The following is a 22,840-nucleotide window of genomic DNA, read 5'->3' on the forward strand; positions in this document are numbered from 1 at the left end:
ATATTCTTTATTCCAGTTTTATCTCCTTATAAAACTGTAAGCTCCTGGAAGGTACAGCCAGTATTTCATTTAAATATTTATCCTAAATGTTGCAACACTCTTATGAACATTTGTTGAAGGAAAAAGAATGGATGTACAAATGGATCCAAGAATGAGTGTGTAAGAGTATGGTTGTTCCCACCAACTCCACTGCCGGACTTTTGCCACTCCCAGAATGCCATCCTTCAAAGATTTGAAAGTCAACCAAATACATGATCCTTAATGACTCCCCCAGCTCTCAAATGCTATGGCTTTTGTAAGCACTGTGACACTCTGACTTACTATTATGAGCACCCATTATTTCACCCTTCTTTGGTGTTTTTAAAGCACAGTTAGTATTTTTTCCCACTATCATGAATTTGGGTGTGCACCTTAACAAAGGAACCAGTTAACAGAATGCTGGCAAAGGAAGACTGAATTCCCTAAAAGATGCTATAGAACCCAGTGCTTTTACCCAGTCTGAATTTACCATTCAGATTCTTCCTTCTGAATTTTCAAGTGAAATCAAGTTCTTTGGTCTTAATATTCTGTTCTCTCTCTTCAAGCAATGATTTTAGAAATGGATCTACAGATAAAAGGAGGGAACAAGTAGTGTATGACATCCACCCTCTCGGTCACAGAGCCACAGTTCTAAACACAGGCATGGGTCCATTCCTACATCCTTTCCCTTATACTTGACCCATGATCAACTGCTTCTAACCAGCTGCAAAAATGTGACCTAATTTTGAACCTTATCTGATACAATTGACTACCATCAATCATACCAGCCTGTTTAATGTGATCTATTTTCCTAATCATTGCCTATTTTTAGAATCTGAAAAAATATTTAGTATAATACACATGCACTATGAATATAGTCACATGACAGCATGCACGTTCTTGCTTCTGTGGGACAACAGAGACTCATGCCATGCCTCTAAAATGTCCTTTCTTCCGTCACCTTCTTATTCATCCTTCTATGCTACGATTACTGCATGTGGCACCTTCCCCACCACCCAGAGGAGAAATTACTCCTTTTCTCCATATGTTATGATAGTATTTTGCTAATAGAGCTATTTTGTGACTTATCACAGTGTATTGCAGTAGAATTTATGTGTCTTAAGCATTCCTCTTCTTGATTCAATTTGATTCTCAAAACCCCTACAAACGGCCTATAACATCTTTGGTGTTCAATTAAATGTTTGTATATTAAACAGCTGCTTCCTGCCCTAATGTTCGTCTGCAGGCCTTTATTTTAAAAGTAGATATACATTAAAATGTTGATTTGTTTTTTTTATGAAGTGCCTGATAAGTTTTAAACATAACACAACAGAGACTGAAGTTTGTACAGATTTAGTTGCCGTGGCCAAAAGCTAAATCCTGCCAACTATTTATTCCCGTCTCCATTTATATATTCACATTCAACTCCTTTCCTATTCCAAGTGCCACACTGTAAAAATTTTGCCTACACTTAGGAATCAAAATACCAAGAGACAAAGCCCCCAACGGCAGGGTGAGGAGGAGGACAGCAGCCATGGGGGACAGCCAGAGATCTTTAAGAGCAACCACTCCCCTCCCCTGCTCACCCTCCCTTCTCTCCACTCGCCAGCTTTTAGTCCCCAGGATCCAGGGACAGTCTGGCAACTGGAACCTTGCGCTCAGCTGATGAGAATGTGCAAATGACAGTTTGGGCTGTCAAGGACCTCATTACCTAAGCGAGGAGCTTACATATTTATGAGCTGACAACTCAGATTTGTGGTTTTGCAGTATTCCTCAATTTCTCTTTAGAGCAGCCAATAGGCATAGAAAGGCCGCGTGGGCTCATTACTGAATCCACATCTCAACCCCCACCCCAGGATCCAGCAGGTGGCTCATTTGTGGAGACATCCAAGGGTCAAAGGAACATGAAAAATGAGCCTATACAATCCCTGGGCTGGACCTGAAGAGGTGAATAATAGACCCACAGTATATTCACTCTAATGGCTAAGGCAGCTGCAGTGGGCTTTTGCATATATATGTGCAGTACTAATATACAACCCTATAGAGAGGTCTATTTACAAACACGCTCATGAACACGATTGTATGTCACCCTCTGGGCCATCTTGTGACTCTGCATCAGGATTGGCCATTGGGAATGACTACTTCTGTTAAACATGCTTTTGTTTCCTTCCATAGACATTTTCTGAAGGAAAAACAGACCTAATGCCAAGAAAGAGCCTGGTTTGTCCAAAACCAGAATTCTAGCACCGCTATGGAGAACCGTCACTTCCAAGCAAGAAGGCTCGTGACATGCAAAGAACCAACTGTGAGGTTGGAACTCAAACCCAGGCTTGTCAGGCTTACAGAGAGTTCCCCCACCTCTCTCCTGGATGGGGCCACCTCCACCATGAAGTCAGGAAAGAAAGCAAGGAGTATTTTCTTTGTCCCAGGCCCCCTTCTCTTCCTCTCTCCATGCCTGCTTGACAGCTGATTCCCTTCCCGGTCTTCTCAGGAAGGGATGTGTCATCAGCTGCTCACACCCCTGCGGCAAAGTGGAGTTACAGAGTGACCCTCACACGGGCACTGGCTTTCAGCCTTATCCCCGCATTGTGGAGTCAAAAGTCTTGATGCGCACAGGGTTTCAAACATCAGAGCCTCTGGTCCACACAAAGCCTGCCCTGCTTCTGCGACAAAGAATGGGCCCATACTACAAGGACAGCGCAAAAAAGTAAAAAGAATATTATTTTGTTTCACTAAAATTTATGAATCATAGTATCTAGGAAACCAGCTAAAATACTGGTCATGGAAGTGCACTGTGTCTCATACAAACTTAAAATGAAAGGCCACAGCACAGCACTCTGCTCATCAAAGCCTCTCTCACACATTCTTTCATTTTGTCTTCACTCAAGACCAGTGATGGAGGCATTTTTTCATTCTTTGATTCAAGCATCCATTCAGCAATGTTTATTGAGCCAGAAACTAGTCTTGGTACCGATTGCAGAGCTTTAAGACAGAGGGCTCACTGTCAAGGTGATCACAGTCTAGTGAGAGAGGCAGACAAGCACACACAGATGTCTATGGTGGGCAGGTGTCACAGAATTGGACAGCAGGGACCCTGACCCAGGAGCAGAGGATCAGAGACTGTTTCAAAAAAGAAGAGAAGGATGCAATTAGCCAAGAGCAGGTGGAAAGAACATGCCGGGTTGAGGGGCCAGTATGAATCTGGATGGAGTGACCCACTTAGGAAAACAGAAGTATTTCCATTCCTGGAGCATGGGGAAAAGGGTGATTCTCTAAGGTCACACAAATGGTTACTAACAGAGCTGAGACTAAAGCCAGGTGGGTCTTGATTTCTATTCTTTCATCACGTCTTCCCTGGACCCCCATCATTTAGGGTCTGGGTCCTCTGAAAGCATCCAACAGACAGGTTCATAGTTGACAGGAGACCACGAGGATAGCACCAATAAGGAGGACATGACCAGGCACTGAACTAAACCCTGTGCTTGATCATTTAATTCTCGAAAAAATCTCAGAGGTAAGCTTTGCACGCATTTTATTGATGTGAAGAATAGAAGCCTAGAGAAGCTATGTAATTTGCTGGTCAATAGGACAAATGCGCATAATACCTATTGGTTCTGCTGAATTGAGATGTTACCTAACAGCAGTTCTTCCCTGGACTCCTAGAGGGAGACGGGGGAGAGCCTGGGACAGATGCCACGTCTTTCCTGTTACCAGGAAGGCTCACAGAGGCATTAATAGGCCTGCCTTGTTTTCCAAGTTTATGGAAGACATGTTTCTCCCCAGGCAGTCTCTCCAAGGGAACAGGCGGAAGGTGAGTTTAAAAATGGGCATGTTGTATCAACAAGGCATGGGCTCTGCTGCAGAACTTGCCAGAAACTTGAGTGATCCCTGCAGTACAGGTGACACTATAGAGCAGTGATTTCCAACCTTTTTTGAGCCGCGGCACATTTTTTACATTTACAAAATCCTGGGGCACACCACCTACCAAAATGACAGAAAATGACACTCTAACTGTTAGAATTTATTTAAAGTTTAAATAAATTACATTTATTAAAAAAAAAGTTAAATAAAAAAGGATAACCCCCTCATATATACAGTCCCATGTAACATCCCTCATATACAGTCCCACGTAACATCCCTTCATATACAATCCCATGTAACCTCATATATACAGTCCCATGTAACCCCTCATATATACAGTCGCATGTATCCCCTCATATATACAGTCCCGCTAATAAATACTGGAGCTTTCATCAAGGTTGTGGGTTCAAATTAATTTGGCAAATACTCTCTCTATATAGAGACTGGACAAAATCAATTTTAGAAAATGTTGGGTACTTGTGTAACATCATAAGTCCTCAGAGCATCTCTACTGTCAGATTGAGAAGTTTGCTTTCTAGGTAAGGATTCTGATAAATACTAGAGTTCTCCCTGAGGTTGTGGGTTCAAATCCCATGGCCAGCTGGGTGCAGGGGCCTTGGTTCTGTCTGTTTTGATGGTGTATATAGAGATTTGAGCTCTTTAAGAAGATGACCCTTCAGGAGGCCATATACAATATAGATAACATTGTGATGCATTGTGATGCTTATATATCACCCACTGTGGGGGCCTCTTTTAAAATGAAAAAGGTCAAATATCTATATACACCATCAGGATAGACATAACCAGCTGAGGCTGAGGCTTCATCTAGTGGTGGCAACATTTACCTCCAGTCCTGACCAGGATTAGAAATGGGGACCATGGGGAAGAGTAGCAGCTTCAACTACTTGCCGCCAAGTGCGGGGCAGCCCGAGCAGGAACGTTCCTGGGTGTGGATGAGAGGCAGCCTACTATTGGTTCATTGCTAGTGGTCGGGATGAATCCTAGAAGGTGATTGGTCAGTGAGTGTTCCCTGTGCCTCCACTCTTCCTGTTGCTGATAGCTGGAGGGATTGTGAGGGGAATGTTTATGTTCAGATGGAGGCGGCTGGCGGCGGCCAGATAAATAGCCTCCGCAGGCCGTATCCGGCACACGGGCTGTAGTTTGGGGACCCATGTTTAATTTCCCCACGGCACACCTGACCATGTCTCAAGGCACACTAGTGTGCCGCGGCACACTGGTTGAAAAACACTGCTATAAAGGAACGGAGTTCATGGCGAGGAGAAGTGTCACAGACGGAAACACTGAGCCTATTAGTTCAAGGCAAAACTAAGAAAACGAAAGCACTTGGCTCAGAGTTAAAGATCTAAAGACCATAGTTGGTTTGAGAATTTAGTGCCCAATGGTAGGATCCGAACCAGTCGCTAAGGAAGACAGCACCCAGAGAGAGCACCTGCTGTCACAGAAGGGGCTGCTGAGCAGAGGGAGAGTCAGCAGTGCACCTGAAACAAAGCTTTTCAGCAGAGCATCGGGCCAACATGGAAACCCCGTTCCATCTGTAATGTATCGATCCGTTTCAGACAATCTCAACCATCTGACATTATCAATTCAGAGCTCCCGGTGCTGAACAGAACTTGGTTTGAAACTCCTCAGAGACAACCCACCGCCTTCCCTTTCCCTCTCTTCCTTCTCTCACCTGACTCCAGTGGGTTTTTTTATTAATTGCTCAGCAGTTTTACTGATGCCAATCAGATGCCTCCCTCAAAGACTGTTTGCAGGTATCAGCATATCTGGCCCCTCTGCTCACTCACTGCTAAAAAGCACTCTCCACCCTCCATGAAAACTCTGCCCTTGGCAGCCAATCTCTGCCTTAACAGGACACACACGGGATTCCTGGGGGATGTAAGCTCTTCATCGGGGACACTTCAGAGGCACACACAGGCACGGGCTGGGTCAGAGGAGGAAGAGCAGGAGGGGTGTGAACAAGGGAAGGGAGGTGCTTGCTCTCTTCAAGTGAGCAGGAACTCAGAAAATTGGCTCTTATTGGCCATTTTTCATATTTCAGGAGAAAGCTCCCTCCTTTGCTGAAAATCCCAAAGCAGAATGCAAGAATCTCTATCTCCAAGAACCCAAGGAGCCTGCAGCCAGTATCTGCCGCCCCAGGGACGTGTCTGCTTTAATAGGGAGCCGAATCCAATAGTGGCTGCTGGGATTTGGGTAAGAAAAGTATCCCATTTTGGAGTGACTTTTTTTTTAATCATTTTCCTTGTTCTGGCACATATTACTCTATGTTTTCAACCCCCCTACCCCCAATCTCACCAGATGCACCCATCTGATGTTCGTATACACAACCAACCAAAACAAAATAGCACAAGATTAGAAGCATTTCCGCTTGTGATATAACCCCTTCGTGTGTATGGCGCTCACGTGACGCTGCCAACACGTGTTTTCTGTCTCAGATTTCCCTTGATAACAAAGGATGTATCTTAAAAGGCGTGGCCCTAACTATAGTTGGCCAGCAGGAATCTGGGCCGAGCTTGGGGATTTAGTTCGGGTTCAGGCCAGTCCCCTCAGGTACTCGGTGTTACAGCCCTGGATGATGTTAAGTGACAATCAATAAAGTTAGGAGCGCTTTGGGTCAAGTTTGTCAGATATGATCTCATTTGATGGCTCAGAGAACTGATTTAATATTCAACTGAGCTCATTCGCTTCCAAATTTGGCAGCCCTGTGTGTTGAATTACAGCACTTCTCTGTCCAGAGTTGGGCCGACTGCTAAACAGAACCTTCAGAAGGGTCTTTCATAATGTTCCAACACTCTGAGGGAAGGATGGGTGGGGGCTGGGAGACAGGCAGCGGGGTGGGAAGGTGGGAGGGGCCACAGACCTGCCTGGGGTGTGGATGTGAGGGAGAGAGAAAGGCCAGAGATCACCCAGAAAACCTCATTACGGTGCCCTTGTTAGAAAGCCCACTCCCACATCTAAGCAAGTTCTAAGAAGCCAGACATATTTGTATTAAGATCACTGCACAGACTCTAAAATAAAAGTTGCAACTGGTCATAAAAAAGAAGAAAAAAAGTAAGCAATCTATTTTGATGTCCTTACCTAAATGATGTATGAACTGAAAAGTATTTTTAAAAATACTGTGTTGCTTTTTTAAAAACAAGAAAGCTTAAATGACTCTTTCTATACAAAATTAACCTCATTTCAAAGCTGGAAGAAAAGGCAAATCATCTTCTTTAATTTCAATGTCTAATCTTTTTAATGGGTGCTCCTTTCTCCTCTGAAATAAAACTGAATTTGGTCTTCAAGTTACTTGTTTTATCTTTCCCTGAAACCAGGAGAATTTAAATGCTCAAATCAAGCCCCAGAAAACTGGAAACCTCTGTGACTGGCAGGGGCATCCCACAACCTCAGGGTGATCTGACATTAGCCTCTACAATGGGGAAGTGTCCTGTCTCAAGAAAAGCTGAAATGGAAGAGAAATGTAATCGTCAACATTTAACATTACAAAAAAGAAAAGAAAAGAAAAGATCTCATTTATGTAACCAGAAAGAACTGCTTCCGAAAGCCACAGGCTAACTTCATTTCTTATGATCCTGTCCTGAAAACACATTTGAATTTTATCTTTGATTCTAAAATGAGCGCATGTCAAAAATTTTTTAAGCAACTCAGAATAAGTCTGAGTATCACAGTGATGGTCAGTTCAAAACCTGATCCATTTATTTCCTGTTTTAGTTGCATCCTCTGGGGAAATGTGTGCAGATTCTATATCAGGAGTTTGGGTATCTTGTCTGACATAGCTGCATATGTAGTCTGCAAGTCAACTAAAGAAGAAAGCTCATAAAATCTCCCTCCTAACTTCTTTGGAGTACTTTGCACATTTTATTTTCACTTTTCTCAAAAAGAAATGCACTGAAAAGTTAGAGTATATTACAAAAAAGCAACTACGACAGACCATCTAACTACAGGAACATATATAGTTACTTACACCGCTCTCCAATCCATCATTGATACATCATAGCTAAATAATCAAGTGCAGAATCCATTTCTTCCCATCTGTTAATAAACAGCTTCTTTCAAATGTCTCTTGCAGATCTGGGGCCATCTCAGAAGGAAGTAGAAAAGTGCAAAGGTGAATGAGGCAAGGCTGGGAAATTCGAAAATCCATGGGGGTCTGGGAATTCTCAGAGCAGACCCTGCTGAAACATTCCTGTGATTCCAGCCTGTAGCTAAACCATGGTCCTGGCCTCCCCAAGCTCCCAGTCACCTTCCCCGTCCAGTGCAGCCCCAGCTCCAACATTGCATTTCCCTCCAAGAACACCGCATCTATGGAAGGGAACTCACGGGGAGACTGCCAATCCGCAGATGCAAGCACGCTTCTCAGAGCAAGCGCCAGTTCTTTCTCTTGTCTGCTATCTCAGAGAGAGGGAGGGGGGAGAGCAGAGGCGGGCAGGGAGGGAGGAGGAGAGAGAGGCAGAGGGAGAGAGGAGAGACCAACGGAGACAGAACCACTTGCTACAACTCCTGTTAACCACAGTAGCTTAGGAATGTTCTGAGCCCAGGAGCTGCAACACAGGCTATCAAAATCAAATGTTTACAATCTCTAAGTATACATCCTTATACACGCTTAGTGCAGACAAAGCCAATGTAGCAAGGCTCTGGATATGTGAGCGCCTCTGTAAGTCAACACTTGTAGACCAGACACACATACAGGCATATGTCCTCACGAGAATAATATCTCTGTGCATATATTTCAGTGAAAATGTCTAGTCTTGCAGTTTACACGTCTTGAAACTACTCAGATGCTCTCAGCAAGAAAGTGCAAAATATTGCCTCTGACACCATCCTTGGCCACGCCTTCCCCAGCCTTTTGGGGTCCTGTTTCTTTTTCCCTGCTTCAGGGAAGGAGCCCCCCAAAAGGGGAGGGTAGCAAGGTGAGGCAGAGGCTTTCATTGTGACTGTCACCTGCCTGCTGCACTACATTGTCTGTGGCGCTGCAGCCCAGGATGCACCACAGACAGAGCCCAGACACAGACTATGCCCACAGGAGGGGGTGACATAGAGCAGGGACATGAGACTCACAAATGGGGCTCTGCAGGTAGCATAGGAACAGGTGGAGGCATATAGAAGGAAGGACTTACAGGCATGCTGGCAGCAGCAGCCATGACGGTGGACAGCACAAGACCTTATCCGACCCATTCCTAAATGTTCTCTAAGCCCTCCCTCTCTCCACGAGGAATTCGCTCAGGTGTTTCTCCAAGTGTGGTCCCAGTCTTCCACATTAGAGATACTTGGCGACAGATGTTAAAAATGGAGATGCTCAGACCCTCCCTCAAAGATTCTGCAGTTTCACAAACCCCACAGGTGATTCTACGGCAGACTGAAGTCTGTGAGGACTCAGTCTGCACCATGCTGAGTGAGTGAATGGATGAGAAACTGAATGAAATGAGAAGAGGTCCTAGGGGAACACCTGTAAGAACCCAACATCTATGGAGGGTGGAAGGACAGGATGAACTAAGGTGAGTGGTTACACCAGTGAAAAATGAACCCAGCAGAGAGAGAATCGTAGAAACTAAGTGCGAGTTATGGGAAGGGATGACCTGCCACTCTCCAAACACGCCACTCTTTCTCACAGCTCTGAGACTACTGGCTGCTACCTTTGCCCAAATACTCTTCTTCCCTAGGCAAACCATCCCTTAAAACTCAGTCCAAAGACTCATCCTCTTGGAAGCCAGTGTCTCTCTTCCAGGTGTACATAATAGTCCCAATTACATTTTGTTTGTATGTCTTATGGTGAGCACCTCTACACACCACAGTTGTTATTAGTTGGTCTCTTTCTTCCCTGTAAGATGATGGTGAGCTGTTTTACATAAACTAGATAACCTCTCAGTCATTGTTATACATCCTCAAATTCTGCACACAAGGTAGGCACTCAATAAATATGCATTAACTAAATGGCTAAATATAGCTAAGAGGCATTTCTTAACCTGTGTGATTGGTACATACCGTAGATATTTGCTGTATTGGTCCTTCAACTGAGCATCTTTCAACATTTCATATACTATTTTGTATGCATAATACACTTAGAAGTTTAAGTAAGTCATAACATCAGAGATTTGGTCTAGAAAGTAAGGACTTGGTGGGTAATGAAAAGAAAAAAAAATCACAGAGAGCTAACCTGAAAAGAATGTTAACAGGACAGAAGGCACCAGAGTGATGTGCACCTGTGGGGTGTGCAATATTGTGGAGGTGGTTTTTGATAAATTGATGTGTTTGGGGCTCAGAAAGGTGTCACGTTTGCAATCAGTGGCAACAGAGAGAGGCAAATAGAGATGGGCTGCGTCAAGTGGGAGTAGAGCTTGTACTAACTCTACTGGAGCAAAATTAGCAGAAAATAAAATCTCCCATTTATTTGGATTAGAACGTTTGGAGTAATTGTAAATTAAAAGTTAGGAATCATGGCCCTGGCTGGTTGGCTCAGTGGTAGAGCGTCGGCCTCGCGTGCAAGAGTCCCGGGTTCGATTCCCGGCCAGGGCACACAGGAGAAGCGCCCATCTGCTTCTCCACCCCTCCCCCTCTCCTTCCTCTCTGTCTCTCTCTTCCCCTCCCGCAGCCAAGGCTCCACTGGAGCAAAGTTTGCCCGGGCGCTGAGGATGGCTCTGTGGCCTCTGCCTCAGGCGCTAGAATGGCTGATTGCGGCAAAGCGATGCCCCAAGATGGGCAGAGCATCGCCCCCTGGTGGGCATGCCGGGTGGATCCCGGTCGGTCGGGCACATGCGGAAGTCTGTCCAACTGCCTCCCAGTTTCCAGCTTCGGAAAATACAAAAAAAAAAAAAAAAAGTTAGGAATCACGCACACTAATAATTGGATGGATAGATGGATAGATGGACGGACGGGTGGATGGATGGATGGATGGATGGATGGATGGATGGATGGATGAATGAATTAGTGGGTGGGTGGATGGGTGGGTGATTGGGTGGTTGGAGGGGTAGAGGGGTAGAGGGGTGAGAGAATGGATAGTTAGATGGAACACTAGAGGAAGAAAGCCCAAATAACTCTGGGGTATATCACTGTCTAAGGTGTATTTTAAACAATGTTTTAGTTTTTAAAGTGTTTCATTCGTTATCAAGTCCCCCATGTCCAATTAAGAATCATAGCTCAGAGAAGGCAAGGGACTGATTAGCTCTTGGTCACACAGCTAATAACTTCCAGAATGAGATCTAGAATCCACACCCTCCCACACATAAACTGCTGCTGTGCTTGCCACTGTAGCAAAACCAAAGTAAGCCCTCACAGGTGAAAATGTCATTAAACTTGGAGAAACAAGAAATGGAAATAAAAAGTAGCCATAGGATTCCATCTTAAAACACAACAAAGTGATCTATTTGTCACAACATGGTTTAGCAAGCATCCCGCTCAATACGATCGAGCTGGGAATCCCTAACTGGGGGTTTGGGGTAGCCTAGGAGGTGGCTGGGAAGGCTGCCACCAGCATTCCCAGTGGCCTGTGTAGTGGACATGGAGGGAAATGTGCCTTCTAGGTCATTCATTGAGGTGGAGATTGTCCCAGCTGGGGACAGTCAGCCTCTAGCTGTCGGGCCTTTTAGAATGTGCCTCAGTTGCAGAAGCCACTTTCTCCAAGAAGTGGCCTTCCTGGCATGGACCTCATCCAATGACTGGTGGAGGCGGGGTTCAAGGGCACAGCCATAGAGTCCAATGCTGGTTGCTCTGATGAGCTATGTACACTCCAGTTTCCCAGTGGTGTTGGCTGAAGCTTTGTTGGGCCTGTTAGGCCATTTGACATTGTCCTCCATGCGATCCTGTGTCTGCCCCCTCATCTCTACAGCTGTTAATAATAAACGTCCTGTGTGGCCATCTCCACCTCAGTGAGATAACCCAACCTGCAACCCCTGGGACAAAGCAGTGTTGTCCTTGTGCTGGGTTCTTGAACCCCAACCCATCACCCACTAGAATTTAACTACCAGCAGTCTCCACCCATGTCCCTCTAGTGATGTCAGAGCTTCAAGACAGCAAAAGTACTGTATTTCCCCATGTAGAAGACGTTCCCATTTATAAGATGCACCTTAATTTGGGGGCCCAAAATTTGAAAAATAATGTATTAAATAAAGTTATTGAACTCAAGTTTTATTCATCATAAAATTCATACAAGTCCTCATCACTGTCAAAACTCCCATCCATTAGCTTGTCCTCATCTGTGTCTGATAACAAATCACTGTCTTCAACAATGAGCGTAAAAACAAACATGAAAAAGCAGGAAATGCAAAAAAAAAAATCTACAACCACTGGATAAGATGCACCCAGTTTTTAGACTCCAATTTTTTTGAAACCAGATATGTTTTATACATGAGGAAATATGGTAGATTCTTCCTCCATCATCAAAATGTTGGGCAACTAATTTTACCTCCAGGGTCTGAGTTCTCTCATTTAGAGGTCAGAGATTCCTGGTGGTAGAAGGAGGGAGATCCCCCTTCAACCAGAGTAGCTCTGCTTATATTTGTGTACTATGTTGAGGATTTCATCTGAAATCAGAGCTTTCCGGTTAAACATGGTTTATGAAAAACACAGGTTCAGATGATTCCATAGACCCCTCCCGTCTATTGGAAACATGCTACAATGCTCTGTCCACCGAGGATGTCCAAGACGTAGATTAACAACATGGTGCCCTTGGCCATCCACTGATCTGGAAAAACAAATCAGCTCACATATAAAGATAAGATCATAATATAGATTAAGTGACAGATGCCTTCGAGGCTAAATTCTTGTTTATTGCACAAATTAGAAGCTATATAAATGACGAGGGACTTAACCGTTTCCTGAAAGACTGGGACAATTTATTAGCTTATGAGGTTATAAGGAGAATTTAAGATGGTAAGATGGTTAAGTAGAGGAAAGAGCTTTCTCTTAAATGAGCCGAACTCCTTGCTGTGGTCTGCAGTTACATCATCCAACTAAGCCCTACCAACTAGATACACACAGCCCCAATAGATATGTAATGTGTATGACTAAGGCTGTCTTGGGGGACATAAGAGATTGGGCGCCACTGTCTCTGCAGGAAGCCCGAGAGAGACTAGCTTCCTTATTCCCTCTTATAAGGAAATACTATTCCATGTAATAATTAAAAAGAAAAGCAACCCAAGCAGCTAAAACTCTAATGACCCATTTATATAAAAAATGTATGTATTCATATGTAAGGGAGAACGTTTCATGGTTATCAAATAGTTATAATTTTTTAGAAACTCCCAAAGAATCATACCTAAATCACCTATAAATATCCCAATGGAAATATCAAACTATGGGAAAATTCTTAATCATTTAGAGACTCCAGGAGAAAAATAAGTCGTGTGTATTCTGAAAATACAAGTAGAGATGTTAAAAAATAATTTGTGTTCCTTGATGTGCTTTGCCATCAAATTTACACATTTTATGTGTTTATATTGGTTCATTATTTTCAAGATCTAGGTTACTGAGAGAAGGAAGTTTGACAGAGGAAAGGAGGGGTACTGTAATATATAATGAGAGTTGTATACAGTGCCTTGTATACGATCTTCCAGATTTTCAAAACTTCAGTTGTCTACAAATATGTATCCCAAATCTGCTAATGAGAAAAACATCCCTCTGTCACTATTTGGAGCAGTCAGGCATTGTGGGAGCCAAGTATAGCTTTTTTTTAATAGCATGTTTTATTGCTTAATTTCCCAAGATTAAATCATTATGCAGTTTGCCTTTCAGTAGAAAGTTAAGGATTTGTACATGCAAGATATTTAAATTTTATCATTTCTTTTGTAGATTAATATAGTCTCCCATAGTCCCTGTTTTCCTAGCCTCATTATGGGATGGGGCCGACTATGACCACAGTGCCAATATTAATGGAGGAAGAGAGAGCAGAGAGTGAGAAAGGAAGAAAGGGTACTGGAAGGAAGGTAGCGAGGAGGTAGAAGTTGTTCTAGAATGAATGTCTATGCCCGGAAGAAGGGGAGTAAGCCTGGATGGGAGCCAGCTGCCTACACAACACTGGGTCCAGGGCCTCCTCACTTTTTACAGCCCAAGTCCTGACTTCCAGCCCTGCCCCAGCCACCTGCCCAGGATGCAGAGAAGACAGGACGGCTCTGAAAGCTGGAGAACTGGTGTTGAACTCAGTAGCCCCTAGGGGTGTGAGAAAATTACCCGAGCAGGACCAGGCTCCTTTCCTTGCACTGGCTACATCACATCACTCAGGAGAACCATTGGAAAATACCTCTAACACCCGGCATGGGCCCATGGAGAGCTATGTGACATCAGATTTCACAGTATAGCTGGATCAGCCTTGGAAAATGATTAGAGCTGTATAGGAGAAGAGACTGATATTCAAACCTTTCCAAGGCAAGACAGCCACCCCGCGACAAAGCCAAGAGTAAAATTCCTAAGTTCTAGCTCCAAGTCCTTTGGTCTATCAGAGGTTGAAACATCCCGACACCGCCAAGTTTTCATGGACGATAATCACTCCTCAGACACACGGTGATGCGATGCCCTTGATCTCCAGCCTGCTGGACTTGAGAGAAGGATTTTATTCCCTCGCAGAAGAAGCAAGGGAGTCTCTCCACAGAATGTGTTTGAGAACAGAGGTTTTTTGTTGAAAATAGGACAGCAAACATTTCTTTTTAAATGAAAGGTCAGATACCTCTAATATTTAGTTAGATCTGGGTGGGGGGCACTTTTAAGAATGTAAATGCCAAATTGGGAGAAAGCCAATATCTTAACTGACTTGACCTTCAGTGTATACAGGGTGGCTGGCACTGCCCAAGAGGAGCATGAAGACCCTGGAATTTTATATAGTAGAATAGGAGTTTAATTCACACCATATACAGCCAAATAGACATGAAGTCTATGTGTCAATGAGGTAAAGTCACAAGAAAAAATGACAAATGAAATTCTAGATGTAATCTTTAAAAGACAAATTAGGAAAATGTATGTGTGGTTCAAAAAACAGTTCACTGTATGGTTCTTTTCTAAATGATAGAGATATGTTTTCAGGGAGATTCTACTCATAGCAAGAAAGGATGTGGTACCTGCTGATGTCCTGGGTTCTTGAGTCCCCCTGACATTTGATTTCTCTTTCCTATCTAGAGGCATTTTCTTCATACCCAGATAATGTCTATAATCAAAATTCCTCCCTCCCTCCCTCCCTCCCTCCCTCCCTCCCTCCCTCCCTCTCTCCCTTCCTTCCTTCCTTACTTCCCTCCCTCCCTCCCTCCCTCCTTCCCTCCCCCTCCTTCCTTCATTCCTTCCTCCAAACAAATACATTTGTAGAGAGTACCCAGATCAAGACCAACATTGTTTTGACCTTCATTGAACTTGAGTTCAGTGTAAACTATTCATGGTTTTTAGAGTAATTGTTGCTTTTTCTCCCTCAAACATAACATCCCCTCACTCCACCTTGTTTTTGAAAAGATGAAAGAAAATATATATTTTTTATCTATTTCATTAAACTCTAAATCTCTAGTTGAAAGAAATCATCCTAGAAAAAGCTTCATATCAACAACAGACAAAATTACTTTCTTATCAGAAGAGTAGACCTTAGGGGTCTCTCCTGGGGCTGGAGTTTGTCTTATCTGAAGTGTATGCTACCTTAGTTGGTTCCTACTTCCATCCGCATAGTCAATGGCCAAATTCTCAGACAACTCTACAGATGCCCCACTGGTATGAACATACAGCAGTCAGTAGTTACCAAAATCCCAGGGAAGCAAAATTTGTGTATGTGATGAAGCCACAACCTGGTTCTCAAGACAGTAGCAGAGCTCAGCCAAATTTAGCAAAAGGCTTGATAATCCTCCCTTGGCATGTTGATGAAGGAATAGAATTTCTGTGGACCACTGTATGACTCTAAATATGTGGCTAGTCTTAGCAAAATGCAATTGCTGATATTTCACATCACAAAGTCTAATTTTGACATGAATTTTAACTACTAGCTCAGGACAGTAATTTAAAAACCGCTCCGTAAGGCCCTGGCTGGTTGGACGACACTGGACGATCTTGTACAAATCACTGAAGTTCTCCAAGGAGTGTTTCTTTTTATTTTTTTATCTTATTTTTATTAATTTTAATGCAGTGAAATTGATAAATCAGGGTACATATGTTCAGAGAAAACATCTCCAGATTATTTTGACATTTGATTATGCTGCATACCCCTCACTCAAAGTCAAATTGTCTTCCATCACCTTCTATCTGGTTATCTGTGTGCCCCTCCCCTCCCTCCCACCCCCTCCCCTCCCTCCCACCCCCTCCCTCTCCTTCATTGCACCCACCCCACCCCCACCCCAGTTACCACCACATTTTTGTCCATGTCTCTGAGTCTCATTTTTTTTTAATTTTTTTTATTCATTTTTAGAGAGGAGAGAGAGAGGGTGAGAGAGAGACAGAGAGACAGAGAGAGAGAAGGGGGGAGGAGCTGGAAGCATCAACTCTCATATGTGCCTTGACCAGGCAAGCCCAGGGTTTTGAACTGGCGACCTCAGCATTTCCAGGTCGACACTTTATCCACTGCGCCACCACAGGTCAGACTCTGAGTCTCATTTCTATGTCCCATCTATGTATGGATTCATATAGTTCTTAGTTTTTTCTGATTTACTTATTTCACTCCGTATAATGTTATCAAGGTCCATTCATGTTATTGTGAATGATCCGATGTCATCATTTCTTATGGCTGAGTAGTATTCCATAGTATACATGTACCAAAATTTTTTAATCCACTCGTCCTCTGACAGACACTTGGGCTGTTTCCAGATCTTCGATATTGTAAACAATGCTGCCATAAACATGGGGGTACATTTCTCCTTTTGGAACAGTTCTATGGTGTTCTTAGGGTATATTCCTAAAAGTGGGATAGCTGGGTAACAGGCAGTTCGATTTTTTATTTTTTTAGGAATCTCCATACTGTTTTCCACAGAGGCTGCACCAGTCTGCATTCTCACCAGCAGTGCACGAGGGTTCCCTTTTCTCCACATCCTCACCAGCACTTATTCTGTGTTGTTTTGTTGATGAGCACCATTCTAACTGGTGTGAGGTGATATCTCATTGTAGTTTTAATTTGCATTTCTCTAATGATTAGTGATGTTGGACATTTTTTCATATACCTATTGGCCATCTGTATGTCCTCTTTGGAGAAGTGTCTATTCATTTCTTTTGCCCATTTTTTGATTAAATTGTTTGTCATCCTGGTGTTGAGATTTACAAGTTCTTTATAAATTTTGGTTATTAACCCCTTATCAGACGTATTGTCAAATATGTTCTCCCATTGTGTAGTTTGTCTTTTTATTCTGTTCTTATTGTCTTTAAGCTGTGAAAAAGCTTTTTAGTTTGATATAGTCCCATTTGTTTATCCTGTCTTTTATTTCACTTGCCCGTGGAGATAAATCAGCAAATATATCACTGTGAGAGATGTCAGAGAGCTTACTGCCTATGTTTTCTTCTAAGATGCTTATAGTTTCACGGCTTACATTTAAGTCTTTTATCCATTTTGAGTTTATTTTTGTGAATGGTATAAGTTGGTGGTCTAGTTTCATTTTTTTGCAGGTAGCTGTCCAGTTTTCCCAACACCATTTATTAAAGAGGCTGTCTTTACTCCATTGTATGCCTTTACCTCCTTTGTCAAATATCAGTTGTCCATAGAACTGTGGGTTTATTTCTGGGTTCTCTGTTCTGTTCCATTGATCTATATGCATGTTCTTATGCCAGTACCAGGCTGTTTTGAGTACAATAGCCTTGTAGTATAACTTCATATCAGAAAGTGTGATACCTCCCACTTTATTCTTCTTTTTTAAGATTGCTGAGGCTATTCATGTTCTTTTTTGGTTCCGTATAAATTTTGGAATATGTGATCTATATCTTTAAAGTATGTCATTGGTATTTTAATTGGTATTGCATTGAATTTATAAATTGCTTTGGGTAATATAGATATTTTAATGATGTTTATTCTTCCTAACCATGAGCACGGTATATGCTTCCACTTGTTTATATCTTCCTTGATTTCTTTTATAAATGTTTTATAATTTTCCGAGTACAAGTCTTTAGAATCCTTGGTTAAATTTACTCCTAGGTACTTTATTTTTTTGGTTGTAATAGTGAAGGGGATTGTTTCCTTAATTTCTCTTTCTGACTGTTCATTGTTGGTGTATAAAAATGCCTCTGATTTCTGAGTATTAATTTTATATCCTGCCACTTTGCTGAATTCATTTATCAGGTCCAGTAGCTTTTTGACTGAGACTTAAGAGTTTTCTATATACAATATCATATCATCTGCAAATAATGATAGTTTTACTTCTTCTTTTCCAACTTGAATGCCTTTTATTTCTTCTTCTTGTCTGATTGCTGTGGCTAGGACTTCCAGGACTATTTTGAATAAGAGTGGTGAAAGGGGGCACCCCTGCCTTGTTCCTGATCTTAAGGGGATTGCTTTTAATTTTTGCCCATTGAGTATGATGTTGGCTGTGGGTTTGTCATAGGTAGCTCTTATCATGTTGGAGTATGTTCCCTGTATTCCCACTTTGTTGAGAGTTTTGATCATGAATCGGTGCTGGATTTTATCAAATGCTTTTTCTGCATTTATTGAAATTATCATGTGGGTTTTCCCCTTCCTTTTGTTTATGTGATGAATCACATTGATTGATTTGCGAATATTGTACCAGCCTTGCCTCCTCAGAATAAATCCCACTGGATAATGGTATATGATTTTTTCCATATATTGTTGGATCCAGTTTGCTAATATTTTGTTGAGGATTTTAGCATCTATATTCATCAGGAATATTGACCTATAATTTTCTTTTTTTGCGTTGTCTTTGCCTGGTTTTGGAATCAGGATTATGCTCGCCCCATAAAAGGAGCTTGGAAGTCTTCCTTCCTCTTGACTTTTTTGAAATAGCTTGAGAAAGATAGGAGTTAGTTCTTTTTTGAATATTTGGTAGAATTCAGTTGTGAAGCCATCAGGCCCAGGACTTTTCTTTGTTGGGAGTTTTTTGATAACTGTTTCGATCTCATTTGTTGTAATCGGTCTGTTTAGGTTTTCTGATTCCTCCAGATTGATTTTTGGAAGATTGTATGTTTCAAGGAATTTGTCCATTTCATCTAGGTTGTCTAGTTTTTTGGCATACAGTTCTTCATAGTATTTTCTTACAATATTTTGTATTTCTGTTGTGTCAGTTGTTATTTCTCCACTCTCATTTCTAATTTTGAGTCCTCTCTCTTTTTTTCTTGGTGAGTCTAGTTAAAGGTTCATCGATCTTGTTTACTTTTTCAAAGAACCAGCTCCTATGCCTTTTACAAAGAACCAGCTCCTAGTTTCATTGATCCTCTGTATTGTTTCTTTAGCCTCTATGTCATTTATTTCTGCTTTGATCTTTATTATTTCCTTCCTTCTACTAGCTCTGGGCTTTACTTGCTGTTCTTTTTCTAGTTCTTTTAGATGCAGCGTGAAGTTTTTTATTTGAGCTTTTTCTACCTTCTTAAAGTGTGCCTGTAGTGCTGTGAACTTCCCTCTCAGTACTGCTTTTGCTGTGTCAAATTTTTTAAATTTTGAGTTGTTGTATGCTCGTTACCATTCGTTTCTAGAAATTTTTTTATTTATTCTTTGATCTCATTCTTAATCCATTCATTATTTAACAACCTGCTATTTAGTTTCCATGTGTTTGAGAATTTTGGAGTTGTTCTGTTGTGGTTGATTTCTAGTTTCATGCCATTGTGATCAGAGAAAGTGCTCGATATGATTTCAATCTTCTTAAATTTGTTGAGTCCACTTTTCTGCCCTAACATGTGGTCTATCCTAGAGAATGTACCATGAGCACTTGAAAAGAATGTATATTCTGCTGTTTAGGGTGAAAGGTTCTGAAGATATCTATTAAATCGAATTGATCTAGTGTGTCCTTTAAGTCTGTTTCTTTGTTAATTTTCTTTCTTGAGGATCTATCTAGTGATGTTAGTGGGGTATTGAAATCCCCTACTATTATAGTATTGCTGTTGATCTCGCCCTTTATATCCATAAAATATATATGCTTTATATATTTAGGTGCTTCTTTATTAGGTGCATAGATATTTATAATAGTTATATCTTCCTGTTGGATTGCTCCCTTTATCATTATGTAGTGGCCTTCTTTATCTCTTACTATATCCTTTGTTTTAAAGTCCATTTTGTCTGATATAAGTATTGGTACCCCAGCTTTTTTTTCATTTCCATTTGCATGAAATGTATTTTTTTCCATCCTTTTTCCTTCAGTCTATGTGCATCTTTTGTTTTAAGGTGTGTCTTTTGTAGACAGCATATGTATGGGTCCTGTTTTCTTATCCATGCAGCTACCCTCTATCTTTTGATTGGATCATTTAATCCATTTACATTTAAGGTTATTATTGATATGTAGTTGTTTATTGCCATTTTATTCTTTAAAGCTGTATTCCTCTTTTGCTATATTCTTTTCCCACTTTGATCTGTTTACAACAGGCCCCTTAACATTTCCTGCAGCACTGGTTTGGTTGTAATGAATTCCTTGAGGTTTTTTTTGTCTGGGAAGCTTTTTATTTCTCCTTCAATATTAAATGATAACTTTGCTGGATAAAGTAGTCTTGGTTGTAGGTTCCTGTTCTGCATTACTTTGAATATTTCTTGCCATATCCTTCTGGCCTCAAGTGTTTCTGTTGAGAAGTCGGATGTCATCCTCATGGGCACTCCTTTGTAAGTGATAGCCCTTTTTTCTCTAGCAGCTTTTAATATTTTCTCTTTATCGCTTAGCTTTGGTATTTTAATTATGATGTGCCTTGGTGTAGGTTTCTTTGGGTTTCTCTTTAATGGAGTTCTCTGTGCTTTTTGAACTTGTGAGAGTTTCTCCTGCATTAATTTAGGGAAGTTTTCAGCTATGATATGATTGAACAAAGTCTCTATCCCTTGTTCTTTCTCTTCTTCTTCAGGAACCCATATGATGCGGATGTTATTTCTCTTCATGTTGTCACAGAGCTCTCTTAGAGTTTCCTCAGACTTTTTGAGTCTCTTTCCTTTTTTCTTCTCTGCTTTCATGCCTTCATTCCACTTGTCCTCCAACTCGTTGATCTGATCCTCAACTCCATCTATCCTGTTTTTAATTCCTTCCATTGTGGTCTTAATTTCTGATATTGTATTTATCATCTCTGACTGATTCTTTTTTAATATTTCAGTATTCTTTTTTATACTTGCTATTTCTTTATTTAGGTGTTCGTAATGACCATCCAGAGTTGTTCTTAGATCCCTAAGCATCCTTACAATCATTATTTTGAACTCCGCATCCAGAAGTTTGGTTATTTCCATATCACTCAGTTCATTTCCTGGATGTTTCTCTTGTGGTTTCATTTGGATTGCACTTCTTTGTCTTCTCATTATGTCTGGGTGTTTGGGTGTTTTGTTTGTAGAGCTGGTTGAGTCTAGGCTTGGTGTTATCTGCCTCCAGTTTTCAACTGTGTTATTTCTAGGTCTTCTTGAGTTGGGATCACCTATTATTTGTAAATCACTTTCAGATTTGGGTGTCTTTGAAGTCTTGATTTGTTTGTTTTTTTAAGAGGTGATAGTCTTGTTTACTGATCTCAGCAGGTGGCTTATTTGAAACTGTATCCAGGAATGTGGTGGCTGCAACATGAGACTCTGAAGACCTCTTCTGCTAGTTACTCTCTCTGGGGGCAGGGTGTTTTCACAGCTTCAGTAGGGGGAGGTGTATCTCAGATCTCCATGGAGACCTGATTTACTGCCCCTCCTCCTCACTCTTGTGTTCAGCTGTGTCTTGTTGTGCTGATTGGAGCTAGAGAGATGTCTGGAGATCTGTGACCCAGAAGCACTTTATTCTTTTGTTTTGTGGAGGGATCAGCCCCTCCCCCAGCTATAGCCACCTCCAGCACTAGATGAGTCAGCTTCTGAGGTCATCCCCTGCATTCCTCTGCCCCTCACTATCTGTCTCTCTCTCCCTCCTTTCTTTTTGGAAGACAAGCTGGTCCTTTCAATATACCTCATTCCCTGGCCTCCAGGCAAGTGGCTGTGAGCAGTATTTTCTGCTCTTTTTCTTGGAGTGAGAGCTCTTTTGGGCTCTCAGCCTCACCCCCCGCTCCCATTCCTGTAAGCAGGGGAGATTCAGGTGCTCTCTACCAGGTTTGTTGTGGCTTCTTTGCTCCTTGGTTTTTGAGAGCTGTTCTTATAGTCCAGAGATGGTTTTTCATGCTGATTGTTCATAAATTAGTTTGTAATCCAGTTCAGTGGTGTCAACTGGGAGTCTGTGCATCTGCCTACTCTGCTGCCATCTTCAGGTCTCTCCAAGGAATGTTTTATATGTGAAATAGGGATAATGTTACCACAGGGATCAGCAGCACATCTAATAGAGAGCACCTAAAACACTCTTAGTCTATTTTAATTGTTAGTAATGCCCAGTCCCCACCTGCCTTTCTGGTCTCTGTGACATCACTAAGTCCTAGGTTCCACATAAAGATTCCTCTTTGGTTGTCAAGGGACAGTGGTAGCATTTTAGCTTCAGAAAGAAAGGGAATAGAGCTGTTGAAGGAAGTGAATTTCACCTTTATCTGCACCCTGACTCTCGTGTAAGATACAAATCAATTAATTCATCACCTTCTTATTCAGCATCCTGCAATCCTGAGACCCCTTCCCACCTCTACAGGATTTCTTCTCCAATTTCGTGTGACTTCTCTGGTTGGCCAGGAGCCAGCCTTTGCCCTGGTGACATCTGAGGACTACTACATAAGCTACCTTGTCTTGGATGTCCTTCTGAATTTTGGAAGAAACCTTAAGTCAGTTTTTGACAAGTTATTGGCAAAAGTCGAAGGAGTGCCTGCCAATTTGCTTCAGGCACTGAGCATGTTAACAGGTATTACTCCAGGTGTTATTATGATGTTACTCACAAGAAACCCAGTGTTCAACTTATTGTTTGGGTTTTATAGTGTTATAGGTTTTGTA

The 22,840-nt window shown here is 41.9% G+C and overlaps 1 protein-coding gene and 1 non-coding gene across 2 annotated transcripts in view; one reads left to right on the forward strand and one right to left on the reverse strand.

Moving 5' to 3' along the window:
• KIF26B (kinesin family member 26B) overlaps window positions 1-22,840 on the reverse strand; it is a 467,067-nt gene that overhangs the window by 135,126 nt on the left and 309,101 nt on the right. The window lies entirely within an intron of this gene.
• On the forward strand, window positions 10,338-10,413 carry TRNAA-CGC (transfer RNA alanine (anticodon CGC)). Its single transcript has one exon. It is a non-coding gene; the product is annotated as a tRNA-Ala (tRNA).

This window comes from Saccopteryx leptura, chromosome 1 (assembly GCF_036850995.1).
Source record: "Saccopteryx leptura isolate mSacLep1 chromosome 1, mSacLep1_pri_phased_curated, whole genome shotgun sequence".
In the NCBI taxonomy this organism is placed as follows: Eukaryota; Metazoa; Chordata; class Mammalia; order Chiroptera; family Emballonuridae; genus Saccopteryx; species Saccopteryx leptura.